The sequence below is a fragment of the Clupea harengus genome, chromosome 24 (genome assembly GCF_900700415.2).
Source record: "Clupea harengus chromosome 24, Ch_v2.0.2, whole genome shotgun sequence".
NCBI classification, from domain to species: Eukaryota; Metazoa; Chordata; class Actinopteri; order Clupeiformes; family Clupeidae; genus Clupea; species Clupea harengus.
In genome coordinates, this window is record NC_045175.1 from 2,894,462 (window position 1) to 2,910,575 (window position 16,114).

Below are 16,114 nucleotides of genomic sequence, written 5' to 3' on the forward strand. Positions count from 1 at the left end.
GACATCTAGAAGAGGAAAGTTACATGGAGCAACCGGAGGGCTACGTCAAAGCAGGGCAGGAACATCTAGTGTGCAAGCTCAAGAAGTCCATATATGGACTGAAGCAATCTCCTCGTTGCTGGAACAAGACTTTCACAGAATTCATGAAAGACCTAGGCTTCAAACAGAGTACATCAGATCCCTGTGTTTTTGTGAGATCTCAACAGGAGTTAGAGATACTAGCTGTGTATGTAGATGATCTGATTCTGATTACTGAGTCAAAAGAAAGCATGAATGAACTGAAAGTTGCACTGAAGAAGCGTTACAAGATGAAAGACATGGGAGAACTGTCCTACATCCTGGGCATCTCTGTTGTCCAAGATCATGAGAAGAATTGTGTGTTTCTTCATCAGAAGCATTACATTGAAGCAATACTTCAAAAGTATAAAATGGACAATGCCAATCCCGTTGCAACTCCAGCTGACGCAAACGTCAAGCTGAAAAAAATTGATGGCGTAAGTAAGCCTGTGAACCCAAGCACTTACCAGTCCATGGTAGGAAGTCTGCTGTATGCTGCAATGGCTACAAGGCCAGACATAGCACAAGCAGTGAGTGCTGTATCAAAGTTCAATGCAGATCCAAATGCTGCACACTTGACTGCTGTCAAGAGAATTCTTCGATACCTGAAAGGGACATTGAATCTTGTTCTCAAGTATGAAAGATCAGAATCTGGAGTGTTGATCGGATTCTCAGATGCTGACTGGGCAGGAGATCAAGATGATCGTCACTCAACAACAGGCAATGTTTTTCTGCTGGGTGGAGGAGCAGTGAGTTGGCTCAGTAAAAAGCAGTCAACAGTTGCACTCTCATCTGCTGAGGCAGAGTACGTCGCACTCAGCCAGGCAGCTCAAGAATGTACCTGGCTTCAACGACTTCTGAGTGATCTCGGAATGGACACTACACCAACTGTGATCCATGAGGACAACCAAGGAGCCATCGCAATAGCGAAGAATCCAATCGATCACTCAAGAACCAAGCACATAGACATTCGTTACCATTACATTCGTGAATGTGTGCAGAATGGACAAATACAGCTGAAATACTGTCCAACAGATGAGATGAGGGCTGATATTCTGACAAAGCCCGTACCTAGACAGAAGTGTGAATATCTCAGAAGAGATCGGACTTTGTCCTACAGTTTAAAAGGCGTACTGTTTAATGCTGTTGAATTGTGTTCTGAATAGCAAGGTTAATTTTACAGTTAAGGAATAACAAGATACTTGCTAGTGTGTGTGTTAAGGGTTTATCTTGACATTATTTGTGAAGTTGAATATTGCCTTAAGTTCATGTCTGAGTGATGTATGTTAGCATAAAAGACTTAATACCATTGTAAAATTAAGTGGGAGTGTTGTAATATAGGCTAGTAATTTGACATTGGTCCAGAGAATGTGCTACACTGCCATCTAGTGTCTGTTTGTAGTATAAGTTTCACTTTCACGTACATGCAATTAAACACATGCAACTTCAATAGATTTCATATACAGTGTAACAGTGTGAAAATAACCAAAATCCTATCTTGTCAGTGATGCTTTGACAGTCCCGAGTACCTGACCATAATCAAGCTCCAGCACAAATGACGTTCCAACACGGAATTCCTCCAAACCACACTGCACCCTCGGTCAGGCGATCTGCATCAAGCTGATCTTGAATCGCAAGGTCACGGCACCAGTGTGACGGTGGTCAAACTTAGGACTGACGAATACTGCAACTGCAACTGATTCTTTTATTCCTGTTCATGCACAAACATCACAGTTGGTACACAGCATCGTTGACAGGCAAACTTTTTCCTGTCCCATTTAAACAACACATTAATCACGCACAAGTAAAACAGCGCACAACCAATTTAAACAACAATGCACATATTTCACACATATAACACACTATTGCAACAGCAACATACCTGTTCATGCACAAACATCACAGTTGGTACACAGCATCTGCACCAATAAAATCAAATGACAAAATACATTCAGTACGGCAGTAGTTAGCTAGCTTACGGAACGTGGATAATGGGAAATTCCCAGCCAACTAGCTAGCTAATCAGTATGTATCATGATGAACCTCGTGGTATACAAATATGATAAAACTCTCTGCCCATTGGTAAAACTTCTTTACAAACAACAAAACTGTGATTGTTAGCTTTCACAAGCATGTTGTTTGCTTCCTTCACGGAGTTTTCCCGTGCAGTCACGTCTGCCTGGTATGTGGTTTCATTTTTAACAATTACGCTTGTTAATTACGTTGGGGAAGCGTTTATTGCGAAATATCAACAGACGGGTTAGGGGATAGGGGATGATAAAGACGTTGATTTGGTTGTTTTGCAATTTTGATCACAGCGCAACGGCAGGCAACTGTCCAGCTCTTTATCCTCCACTGCCACACTGGACTCGGGAACCTTTTTCCGGTAGGCCTATGAATCTTTTTAATTCGCATGTTGGCTAAAGGTGCAGCCAGTTTGTATGTACAGTATATATTTATCAGGTGTATGGTTATTTATATGTCATGTGTTATACTGTGTTCTACTATGTACTATTGTAAAATGTATATTGTGCTGGTTTGTTTTAGGCCTCGCTTCAGTCCGTTCTAGTGCAGCGCGTTCAATCACTGTTTTTCCCCTACTATTAAAAAAAAAGTCACTGAATGTGTCACAGCGTACCCCAAGGTCACTATTTTGTTTCAATGTGCAAACTGTGTTGCCTCTGCTATTATAAGGTCGTACTGTCCCATTCTCTCTGTGTCAGAGGCACTGTTCGCTGGTTGTAGCGTACAGTCCCATCTTCTCTGTTGTTTGGTTCATTGATTTCCTGTGTTTTCCAGTGTACGGGGTGCCTGTGAGTGACTTGGTCTGTTTATATTAACTTGCTGCCTAGAGCCGGGAAAACAGCCTCTGTCTAGTCCTTAAATTGACTCTCTGGTGGGGGGAACCCGTTTATGGGAAACCACAAGTAGTGGAAGGGTGAACCTAGACAGGTTACATTTGGCGCTGCGAGCAGGGTCACAGAGGCTGAATAGATACTCGTAAATAAAAGGCTCTTTAAGTACGTTCTTAACAATAGTGGGGGAAAACAGTGGTTGAACTGCAGGAGGGAACGTGCCCATCCAGGTTCCAGCCAGAAGACCGCTAAGACTCCAGAACCTGCTGCATCAGCCTTTGGCTGGAAATAACTGAATAGTGTGGACTTGGGTGACCATTGGTGTCTTGATTTTGTTGTTTTTGTTTTGTTGCTTTTCCTCTTTCAGTGCTACATTATTATGTCTGGTGAGGAGTTAGCGGAACAATTGAGAGCCCTGACTGAGCTGGTTCAAAAACTTCAGTCAGATAATGAAAAGCTTAGAGAGGAAGTGAATACGAGGCCAGTCCTTAGTAATCCTGATGCTGCTGTGGGTGAGCCCTCTGTTTCAGTAGACCCGGGCCAGGGCCCTGTTCCAGCTACCACCTCTCCCCCGGTGACCAGGCGCTATGTGTTTCTGCCTCGGGAGCGAAAATGCCCAAGGTTTTCAGGCAAAATAGCTCAGGACTCCCTGACGGTAGAGGAGTGGGTAGATGAGGCTCGGCGTTCGTTAGGAGCACGGCCTATGTCTCAGTCAGAGAAAACCTTGCTTGTGTTTGATTTACTAGACGGGGAAGCAAAAGCAGAAGTTAAACTGTGGCCCAGCGGTGAGCGAAGTAACCCAGAACAAATCTTTACAATATTGCTTGAGGCTTATGGGTGCTCCCAGTCCTATATCACTTTACAGCAACAATTCTTCCAGCGACGGCAATTAGAAGGGGAGTCCTTGCGTGAGTACTCCCATGTGATTATGTCATTAATGGAAATGGTGAGACGAAAAGCCCCGCTATGTTTCCCAAACCCTGATAATGTACTGAGAGACCAGTTCATAGAGCATGTCAAAGATAACATGTTAAAGCGAGAGCTGCGGCGCCACATGCGCCTTCACCCTAACTCTTCTTTTCTCGACATATGCAGTGAAGCCTTGCACTGGATAGAGGAGGGAGAACATGCCCCCAAGCCAAGGCCGCGAGCCAATTCATGCCACACCCTGCGAACAACAGAGTGGGAAGCTGATCTCAATACCATTTCTGCCAAGCCCACCACTGAAATCAGTCAACTGAAGGAGTGTTTAGTTCGGCAACAGGCCCAATTAGATGCTATTATGCACCGTTTAGATTCTTCTTCACACGGGACTCGCTCAGGGAGTACTAGTCGTGCACAGCCATCCCAGTATCAACGTGCAGAGCTCCCCTTTAGGCGAGGGAGTGGCAGTGCCCGGGGCGCCCCTTTTCAGCCCCGTTTCCAACCGGATGGTACCCCTATCTGTTTGCGCTGCAACCAGCCAGGTCATATGGCCAGGGCTTGCCCAAATACACTACCTCTGTCATCACAAGCCCTGCAACCGGCAGGGGGTGCAAACGGGCCGGCTACAGCACATTCGGAAAACTAACACCCTCTGATGCTGCAGCCCATGCATCAGAAGGGGTCTTGTCGGGCAAACAATCACAACCAGCACCGAAGCTTCTGGGTAACTGCCCAGTGGTGGAAATCCTTGTAGAGGGAATTGCCGTACCTTGCCTTTTGGATACCGGGTCTATGGTAACCACCATTACAGAGGAATTCTTTGAGCAGCACTTACAGCCACGCCTAAATACACCCTTAAACTCATGCAGTTGGCTGACTCTTAAGGGGGCCAATGGCTTGGAAATACCGTACCGGGGCTATGTCGAATTAGAAATTCAGATCTTGGGCAGGGTCCTTCCAAAGATGGGCATCTTAGTAGTAACCGCTCCCACCATCCAATCTCAGAAAAAAACGCATCCCAGGCTTGCTGGGAATGAATGTAATAAGTAGCTGTTACAGGGAGTTGTTTTTTCAGCATGGCGAGGCCCTGTTCCAATCTGCCCATATTCGACAGGCAGGCAAGGGCTGGGTTAGAGCTCTATCCGAATGTCAACAGTTCGACCGCATGTCGGACTCAGGGAGGGTGGGACCTGTTAGGGTCCGACGTGGCCCTGCAGTTTTGATCCCAGCTGGGTCCATGAGGTTTGTTCCAGCAGTTTGCCATCAAGGTTTAGGGAAGACCCTTTCATCGGCTCTGCTTGAGCCAGTGTCCCCTGGAGGAAGCCGTCTACCGGCTGACTTGCTTGTCTCTACCGCATTCCTCTCAGTAGTCTGTGGGGCCGTCAGTGTGCCCGTGGTCAATGTTAGCACACAGGACAAGTGGCTATGGCAAAAGACCATCCTCGGAGAACTTCACATGGCCTGCACCCAGCCTACCGATTGCCCTGTGCAGTTCAACCTCCAAAGCCAAGAGGATGAACAAGTGGCCTTGATCCAGTCGGTAGAGGCAGAAAGTAAACTTGTGCCTGACTTCTCGACACTGTCATGGCCTGCCCTGTCATTTTCAGAACAACAGGAAGCCCGGGCCCTGTTAGACAAATATCGAGACTCCTTCAGCCAGGGTGAAGCAGAACTGGGCTGCACCCCTCTAGTGCACCACACCATCCCCTTACTAGATAATGCCCCTACCCGCCAACGTTACCGCAGGCTACCCCCCTCGCACTATGAGCTTGTGAAGGCCCACATTCAGGGGCTTTTGGAACAAAAAGTCATCAGACCTAGCTGCAGCCCTTATTCCGCCCCAACCGTTGTAGTGCAAAAGAAGGACGGTGGTATACGCATGTGTGTTGATTACCGTCAGCTCAATGCGAAAACACGCAAAGATGCGTATCCACTACCACGAATTGAAGAATCTCTGGATGCCTTGCCTGGGGCTAAGTGGTTTAGCACCCTAGACCTGGCAAGTGGATATAATCAGGTCCCTATGGCTGAAAAAGACATTGAAAAGACTGCATTCTGCACGCCCTTTGGGCTATTCTAATTTAATCGTATGCCCTTTGGGCTGTGCAATGCGCCTGGTACCTTTCAACGGCTTATGGACAGGATTTTCGGAGATAAAAGCTTCCATTCTTTACTTCTGTATTTGGACGATATAGTTGTATTCTCCACCTCGTTCCATCAACATTTAGAGCGCCTTGAAATGGTGCTTAGCAGGCTGCAGCAACATCGCCTCAAACTGAAGCTATCCAAATGCCATTTCTTCCAAGCCAAGGTCAAATACCTTGGCCATGTCATTTCAGCTCAGGGTGTGGCCACCGACCCCGAAAAGATCTCAGCTGTGTCGGAGTGGAAGAGGCCTACAGGAGTCACAGAGCTACGCTCTTTCTTGGGCTTTGCCTCCTATTACCGGCAATTTGTGGAGGGGTTTGCTGGGCTGGCCGCACCCTTACACAACTTAGTGGGAAAGTTGCAGGGCAGTCGAAAGAAACCTGGTCCAAGGGTCCCAGGCCCATTCCACCAACATTGGGGTGAGTCATGTGAGCAGGCATTCCAACAGCTGAAGAGGAGGCTAGTGAGTACATCAGTGTTGGGGTTTGCTGACTTTACCAAGCCGTTCAGGCTAGAGATTGATGCCAGCCACAAAGGATTGGGAGCAGTCCTCTCTCAAGAGGTGGATGGCCAATGCCGCCCTAAAGCTTTTGCCAGTCGGGGTTTGAGGCCAGCGGAAAGGACCATGTCAAATTACAGCAGCATGAAGCTGGAATTTTTAGCCTTGAAATGGGCAGTAGCAGAAAAATTCAGAGATTATTTGATTGGAACCAAGTTCACCGTTTATACCGACAATAATCCCCTCAGTTACCTTCAAAATGCCAAGCTAGGGGCAGTGGAGCAAAGGTGGGCATCTCAGCTTGCATTGTTCCATTATGACATTCAGTACCGACCAGGCTCGGCAAACAGGAATGCGGATGCTCTTTCCCGCCTGCCCTCATCCCCCCCCCCAGTCTCAAACCCTGAGCATTGCAGGCATTACTATTCCGTCTGCCGCTCATCCCATCATAGCAAACACCGACACTGTCTCAGCTTTTTCTATAGATGCTGCTCCGAACCGTAGCCGTACAGACCTGCTGCCTTTGCAAGCGGCCGACCCCATGCTTCAGGCCCTGAATCGCTACTGGGTCCGAGGGACCCCCCGGACTGGAAGAGAGCTAGCCCAGGAGCCGGAGGAAGTTAGGGGTCCAATGAAAAAGCTGCCCCAGCAATGGTCTCGCCTACATGCTATTGATGGGGTCCTGTACAGAAAAGTCCACTTACCACCACAGGGTGAGTTGGTATCTCAGCTGCTGTTGCCCAGGGCCCTACAGGCAGAGGTCCTCACAAACCTCCATGACAAGCATGGTCATCAAGGCATAGAGCGGACCACTGACCTGGTCCGGCAGAGATGCTACTGGCCAAACATGAGACTTGACATCCAGAGGTGGTGTGCAGACTGCGGCCGCTGTGCATTGGCCAAGTCAGCCCAGCCTAAGATCCGAACATTCACTGGCAGTCTTATGGCAGCTAAACCTTTGGAAATATTGGTCATTGATTTTACACAGCTGGAGAGGGCCAGCAATGGTCAGGAAAGCCTGCTTGTCGTCACAGATGTATTTTCAAAGTTTACTCAGGCATATCCTACGTCGGACCAAACGGCCAATACAGTAGTACGGGTCCTCACGGAGAAATGGTTTTATACCTACAGGGTACCTCAGCGAATACACTCCGATCAAGGCCGCAACTTTGAAAGTGAGCTTCTCAGGCGACTATGCCAACTTTATGGAGTAAAGAAAAGTCGGACTACTCCGTATCACCCTTCTGGCAATGGACAATGCGAGCGGTTCAATCGAACCCTCCATGACTTGTTGAGGACTCTGCCGCAAGAGAAAAAGAAGAAATGGCCCAGCATGCTTCCAGAACTGCTCTTTGCCTATAACACCACTGTGCATCAGTCCACTCAACATTCCCCGTACGAACTTATGTTTGGGCAGAAACCACGGCTGCCTGTGGACTTTCTATTGGGGAGGGTGGATGAGGAGCTAACTTCAGGGAATGTGGAAGACTGGGTTACCAGACACCAACAACACCTGACAGAAATCTACCTCAGTGCCAAGAGCAAGCTGGGGGCAGCAGCTGCCTACCGTGCTCGGAATGACCCGGACACCATTGATGTACTAACGCCTGGAACGCTGGTGTATCGAAGAAACCACCCCATCGGGCGATGTAAGATCCAGGATTGCTGGAATCCAAAGGTGTTTCAAGTGGTTGAAGGTTTGGACACGGAAGGCCGAGTCTACAGGATTAGGCCCCAGCAAGAGGAAGGACCATCTTACAATATCTACCGCTCGGAACTTAAACCTCTCCCCCGGGCCCCAACCACCACACCACCCCCAGAAGTTGAAGCCCACCAACCCTCGGCAAGTCAACAACAGGAGGATGACACAAGTGAGGGCGAAAGCAGCCTAATTGCAGATTGGGTCCCAATACCCACATGCCCTGACCCTCAAGACAACTTGGGATCTCTGGAACAGAGCAGACTTGGGGGTCCAGAGCACTTGCCAGCCCCAGAACAGCAATTGCCCCTTGAACCCACATTGAGACCCAAGTGAGAGTCCACCCTCACCATCATAGTTGTCTTCTGCCACCAGTCCTCCTCATTTTCCAAGCCAGGCAGTTACACCACCAAGCCGGGAGTTACAACTGAGACGGTCAACCAGATCCACTGCTGGCCATCACCCTAACCCCTTCAACCTTCCTCAGACAGCCATCAGTCATGCTAGCGAGCAAAGCATACCTGATTGTTCCAGACCACACACAGAACTCTAGGCTAACTTAAGCTTGGTCACCGGGACGGTGACATTCAAAAGTAAGGGTGTATGTGGCCGTGCTGCTTAAGAGAAAGACTGCATCTCCCAGATCTCCTGCGGCAGAACCGCCCCTCTCAGCTGTGTAGCGCACCTGACGTGAACCTTTTAATATGGCACCTGCAGGGGTCACCGGCATCGCCTTGCTGAGGGAATTGTTTGGGTGTCCCTGTTGCTACTCGCGTTCGCCCTGTGATTGTTAGCTTTCACAAGCAGGTTGTTTGCTTCCTTCACAGAGTTTTCCCGTGCAGTCACGTCTACCTGGTATGTGGTTTCATTTTTAACAATTACGCTTGTTAATTACGTTGGGGAAGCGTTTATTGCGAAATATCAACAGCAATGCGGGGAGGGAGTTGTAGACGGGTTAGGGGATGATAAAGACGTTGATTTGGTTGTTTTGCAATTTTGATCACAGCGCAACGGCAGGCAACTGTCCAGCTCTTTATCCTCCACTGCCACACTGGACTCGGGAACCTTTTTCCGGTATGAATCTTTTTAATTCGCATGTTGGCTAAAGGTGCAGCCAGTTTGTATGTACAGTATATATTTATCAGATGTATGGTTATTTATATGTCATGTGTTATACTGTGTTATACTGCATTGCAATTTACTATGTATATGTACTATTGTAAAATGTATATTGTGCTGGTTTGTTTTAGGCCTCGCTTAAGTCCGTTCTGGTGCAGCGCGTTTAATCACTGTTTTTCCCCTACTATAAAAAAAAAGCCACTGAATGCGTCACAGCGTACCCCAAGGTCACTATTTAGTTTCAATGTGCAAACTGTGTTGCCTCTGCTATTATAAGGTCGTACTGTCCCATTCTCTCTGTGGCACTGTTCGCTGGTTGTAGCGTATAGGCCTGCCCCCCCCCCCCCCCTTCCCCTCCATTTAATGTGCTCAGCGTCAGAGTGCCCATTGTGGGGTGTATCACCAGGTTGTGCTAAGACATCTTACTTGTTCCAGTAGTGTGCCCTATAGTGGGGTGTATCACCATAGCGTGCTAAGACACCTTAATTGTTCGTCCGTTAGGTGACGCTGACTCCCCCATCAGACCCCCCCCCCTCCCTTTTGGCCAGTCCCTGACCTACACCTCTAGCCACTGCCTATTCATGGTTGGCCCTAGACCCTCTACCCACAGCCCGGATAGTGACCTTATCTAAGAGGCGTCTCAGTCCCATCTTCTCTGTTGTTTGGTTCATTGATTTCCTGTGTTTTCCAGTGTACGGGGTGCCTGTGAGTGACTTGGTCTGTTTATATTAACTTGCTGCCTAGAGCCGGGAAAACAGCCTCTGTCTAGTCCTTAAATTGACTCTCTGGTGGGGGGAACCCGTTTATGGGAAACCACAAGTAGTGGAAGGGTGAACCTAGACAGGTTACATTTGGCGCTGCGAGCAGGGTCACAGAGGCTGAATAGATACTCGTAAATAAAAGGCTCTTTAAGTACGTTCTTAACAATAGTGGGGGAAAACAGTGGTTGAACTGCAGGAGGGAACGTGCCCATCCAGGTTCCAGCCAGAAGACCGCTAAGACTCCAGAACCTGCTGCATCAGCCTTTGGCTGGAAATAACTGAATAGTGTGGACTTGGGTGACCATTGGTGTCTTGATTTTGTTGTTTTTGTTTTGTTGCTTTTCCTCTTTCAGTGCTACATTATTATGTCTGGTGAGGAGTTAGCGGAACAATTGAGAGCCCTGACTGAGCTGGTTCAAAAACTTCAGTCAGATAATGAAAAGCTTAGAGAGGAAGTGAATACGAGGCCAGTCCTTAGTAATCCTGATGCTGCTGTGGGTGAGCCCTCTGTTTCAGTAGACCCGGGCCAGGGCCCTGTTCCAGCTACCACCTCTCCCCCGGGGACCAGGCGCTATGTGTTTCTGCCTCGGGAGCGAAAATGCCCAAGGTTTTCAGGCAAAATAGCTCAGGACTCCCTGACGGTAGAGGAGTGGGTAGATGAGGCTCGGCGTTCGTTAGGAGCACGGCCTATGTCTCAGTCAGAGAAAACCTTGCTTGTGTTTGATTTACTAGACGGGGAAGCAAAAGCAGAAGTTAAACTGTGGCCCAGCGGTGAGCGAAGTAACCCAGAACAAATCTTTACAATATTGCTTGAGGCTTATGGGTGCTCCCAGTCCTATATCACTTTACAGCAACAATTCTTCCAGCGACGGCAATTAGAAGGGGAGTCCTTGCGTGAGTACTCCCATGTGATTATGTCATTAATGGAAATGGTGAGACAAAAAGCCCCGCTATGTTTCCCAAACCCTGATAATGTACTGAGAGACCAGTTCATAGAGCATGTCAAAGATAACATGTTAAAGCGAGAGCTGCGGCGCCACATGCGCCTTCACCCTAACTCTTCTTTTCTCGACATATGCAGTGAAGCCTTGCACTGGATAGAGGAGGGAGAACATGCCCCCAAGCCAAGGCCGCGAGCCAATTCATGCCACACCCTGCGAACAACAGAGTGGGAAGCTGATCTCAATACCATTTCTGCCAAGCCCACCACTGAAATCAGTCAACTGAAGGAGTGTTTAGTTCGGCAACAGGCCCAATTAGATGCTATTATGCACCGTTTAGATTCTTCTTCACACGGGACTCGCTCAGGGAGTACTAGTCGTGCACAGCCATCCCAGTATCAACGTGCAGAGCTCCCCTTTAGGCGAGGGAGTGGCAGTGCCCGGGGCGCCCCTTTTCAGCCCCGTTTCCAACCGGATGGTACCCCTATCTGTTTGCGCTGCAACCAGCCAGGTCATATGGCCAGGGCTTGCCCAAATACACTACCTCTGTCATCACAAGCTCTGCAACCGGCAGGGGGTGCAAACGGGCCGGCTACAGCACATTCGGAAAACTAACACCCTCTGATGCTGCAGCCCATGCATCAGAAGGGGTCTTGTCGGGCAAACAATCACAACCAGCACCGAAGCTTCTGGGTAACTGCCCAGTGGTGGAAATCCTTGTAGAGGGAATTGCCGTACCTTGCCTTTTGGATACCGGGTCTATGGTAACCACCATTACAGAGGAATTCTTTGAGCAGCACTTACAGCCACGCCTAAATACACCCTTAAACTCATGCAGTTGGCTGACTCTTACGGGGGCCAATGGCTTGGAAATACCGTACCGGGGCTATGTCGAATTAGAAATTCAGATCTTGGGCAGGGTCCTTCCAAAGATGGGCATCTTAGTAGTAACCGCTCCCACCATCCAATCTCAGAAAAAAACGCATCCCAGGCTTGTTGGGAATGAATGTAATAAGTAGCTGTTACAGGGAGTTGTTTTTTCAGCATGGCGAGGCCCTGTTCCAATCTGCCCATATTCGACAGGCAGGCAAGGGCTGGGTTAGAGCTCTATCCGAATGTCAACAGTTCGACCGCATGTCGGACTCAGGGAGGGTGGGACCTGTTAGGGTCCGACGTGGCCCTGCAGTTTTGATCCCAGCTGGGTCCATGAGGTTTGTTCCAGCAGTTTGCCATCAAGGTTTAGGGAAGACCCTTTCATCGGCTCTGCTTGAGCCAGTGTCCCCTGGAGGAAGCCGTCTACCGGCTGACTTGCTTGTCTCTACCGCATTCCTCTCAGTAGTCTGTGGGGCCGTCAGTGTGCCCGTGGTCAATGTTAGCACACAGGACAAGTGGCTATGGCAAAAGACCATCCTCGGAGAACTTCACATGGCCTGCACCCAGCCTACCGATTGCCCTGTGCAGTTCAACCTCCAAAGCCAAGAGGATGAACAAGTGGCCTTGATCCAGTCGGTAGAGGCAGAAAGTAAACTTGTGCCTGACTTCTCGACACTGTCATGGCCTGCCCTGTCATTTTCAGAACAACAGGAAGCCCGGGCCCTGTTAGACAAATATCGAGACTCCTTCAGCCAGGGTGAAGCAGAATTGGGCTGCACCCCTCTAGTGCACCACACCATCCCCTTACTAGATAATGCCCCTACCCGCCAACGTTACCGCAGGCTACCCCCCTCGCACTATGAGCTTGTGAAGGCCCACATTCAGGGGCTTTCGGAACAAAAAGTCATCAGACCTAGCTGCAGCCCTTATTCCGCCCCAACCGTTGTAGTGCAAAAGAAGGACGGTGGTATACGCATGTGTGTTGATTACCGTCAGCTCAATGCGAAAACACGCAAAGATGCGTATCCACTACCACGAATTGAAGAATCTCTGGATGCCTTGCCTGGGGCTAAGTGGTTTAGCACCCTAGACCTGGCAAGTGGATATAATCAGGTCCCTATGGCTGAAAAAGACATTGAAAAGACTGCATTCTGCACGCCCTTTGGGCTATTCTAATTTAATCGTATGCCCTTTGGGCTGTGCAATGCGCCTGGTACCTTTCAACGGCTTATGGACAGGATTTTCGGAGATAAAAGCTTCCATTCTTTACTTCTGTATTTGGACGATATAGTTGTATTCTCCACCTCGTTCCATCAACATTTAGAGCGCCTTGAAATGGTGCTTAGCAGGCTGCAGCAACATCGCCTCAAACTGAAGCTATCCAAATGCCACTTCTTCCAAGCCAAGGTCAAATACCTTGGCCATGTCATTTCAGCTCAGGGTGTGGCCACCGACCCCGAAAAGATCTCAGCTGTGTCGGAGTGGAAGAGGCCTACAGGAGTCACAGAGCTACGCTCTTTCTTGGGCTTTGCCTCCTATTACCGGCAATTTGTGGAGGGGTTTGCTGGGCTGGCCGCACCCTTACACAACTTAGTGGGAAAGTTGCAGGGCAGTCGAAAGAAACCTGGTCCAAGGGTCCCAGGCCCATTCCACCAACATTGGGGTGAGTCATGTGAGCAGGGATTCCAACAGCTGAAGAGGAGGCTAGTGAGTACACCAGTGTTGGGGTTTGCTGACTTTACCAAGCTGTTCAGGCTAGAGATTGATGCCAGCCACAAAGGATTGGGAGCAGTCCTCTCTCAAGAGGTGGATGGCCAATGCCGCCCTAAAGCTTTTGCCAGTCGGGGTTTGAGGCCAGCGGAAAGGAACATGTCAAATTACAGCAGCATGAAGCTGGAATTTTTAGCCTTGAAATGGGCAGTAGCAGAAAAATTCAGAGATTATTTGATTGGAACCAAGTTCACCGTTTATACCGACAATAATCCCCTCAGTTACCTTCAAAATGCCAAGCTAGGGGCAGTGGAGCAAAGGTGGGCATCTCAGCTTGCATTGTTCCATTATGACATTCAGTACCGACCAGGCACGGCAAACAGGAATGCGGATGCTCTTTCCCGCCTGCCCTCATCCCCCCCCCCAGTCTCAAACCCTGAGCACTGCAGGCATTACTATTCTGTCTGCCGCTCATCCCATCATAGCAAACACCGACACTGTCTCAGCTTTTTCTATAGATGCTGCTCCGAACCGTAGCCGTACAGACCTGCTGCCTTTGCAAGCGGCCGACCCCATGCTTCAGGCCCTGAATCGCTACTGGGTCCGAGGGACCCCCCGGACTGGAAGAGAGCTAGCCCAGGAGCCGGAGGAAGTTAGGGGTCCAATGAAAAAGCTGCCCCAGCAATGGTCTCGCCTACATGCTATTGATGGGGTCCTGTACAGAAAAGTCCACTTACCACCACAGGGTGAGTTGGTATCTCAGCTGCTGTTGCCCAGGGCCCTACAGGCAGAGGTCCTCACAAACCTCCATGACAAGCATGGTCATCAAGGCATAGAGCGGACCACTGACCTGGTCCGGCAGAGATGCTACTGGCCAAACATGAGACTTGACATCCAGAGGTGGTGTGCAGACTGCGGCCGCTGTGCATTGGCCAAGTCAGCCCAGCCTAAGATCCGAACATTCACTGGCAGTCTTATGGCAGCTAAACCTTTGGAAATATTGGTCATTGATTTTACACAGCTGGAGAGGGCCAGCAATGGTCAGGAAAGCCTGCTTGTCGTCACAGATGTATTTTCAAAGTTTACTCAGGCATATCCTACGTCGGACCAAACGGCCAATACAGTAGTACGGGTCCTCACGGAGAAATGGTTTTATACCTACGGGGTACCTCAGCGAATACACTCCGATCAAGGCCGCAACTTTGAAAGTGAGCTTCTCAGGCGACTATGCCAACTTTATGGAGTAAAGAAAAGTCGGACTACTCCGTATCACCCTTCTGGCAATGGACAATGCGAGCGGTTCAATCGAACCCTCCATGACTTGTTGAGGACTCTGCCGCAAGAGAAAAAGAAGAAATGGCCCAGCATGCTTCCAGAACTGCTCTTTGCCTATAACACCACTGTGCATCAGTCCACTCAACATTCCCCGTACGAACTTATGTTTGGGCAGAAACCACGGCTGCCTGTGGACTTTCTATTGGGGAGGGTGGATGAGGAGCTAACTTCAGGGAATGTGGAAGACTGGGTTACCAGACACCAACAACACCTGACAGAAATCTACCTCAGTGCCAAGAGCAAGCTGGGGGCAGCAGCTGCCTACCATGCTCGGAATGACCCGGACACCATTGATGTACTAACGCCTGGAACGCTGGTGTATCGAAGAAACCACCCCATCGGGCGATGTAAGATCCAGGATTGCTGGAATCCAAAGGTGTTTCAAGTGGTTGAAGGTTTGGACACGGAAGGCCGAGTCTACAGGATTAGGCCCCAGCAAGAGGAAGGACCATCTTACAATATCTACCGCTCGGAACTTAAACCTCTCCCCCGGGCCCCAATCACCACACCACCCCCAGAAGTTGAAGCCCACCAACCCTCGGCAAGTCAACAACAGGAGGATGACACAAGTGAGGGCGAAAGCAGCCTAATTGCAGATTGGGTCCCAATACCCACATGCCCTGACCCTCAAGACAACTTGGGATCTCTGGAACAGAGCAGACTTACGGGTCCAGAGCACTTGCCAGCCCCAGAACAGCAATTGCCCCTTGAACCCACATTGAGACCCAAGTGAGAGTCCACCCTCACCATCATAGTTGTCTTCTGCCACCAGTCCTCCTCATTTTCCAAGCCAGGCAGTTACACCACCAAGCCGGGAGTTACAACTGAGACGGTCAACCAGATCCACTGCTGGCCATCACCCTAACCCCTTCAACCTGCCTCAGACAGCCATCAGTCATGCTAGCGAGCAAAGCATACCTGATTGTTCCAGACCACACACAGAACTCTAGGCTAACTTAAGCTTGGTCACCGGGACGGTGACATTCAAAAGTAAGGGTGTATGTGGCCGTGCTGCTTAAGAGAAAGACTGCATCTCCCAGATCTCCTGCAGCAGAACCGCCCCTCTCAGCTGTGTAGCGCACCTGACGTGAACCTTTTAATATGGCACCTGCAGGGGTCACCGGCATCGCCTTGCTGAGGGAATTGTTTGGGTGTCCCTGTTGCTACTCGCGTTCGCCCTGTGATTGTTAGCT

General features: G+C 49.5%; 1 pseudogene; it reads left to right on the top strand.

Moving 5' to 3' along the window:
• The first annotated feature begins 5,001 nt into the window (after positions 1-5,001).
• On the top strand, positions 5,002-15,786 carry LOC122128726 (annotated as a pseudogene).
• The last annotated feature ends 328 nt before the right edge of the window (positions 15,787-16,114 follow it).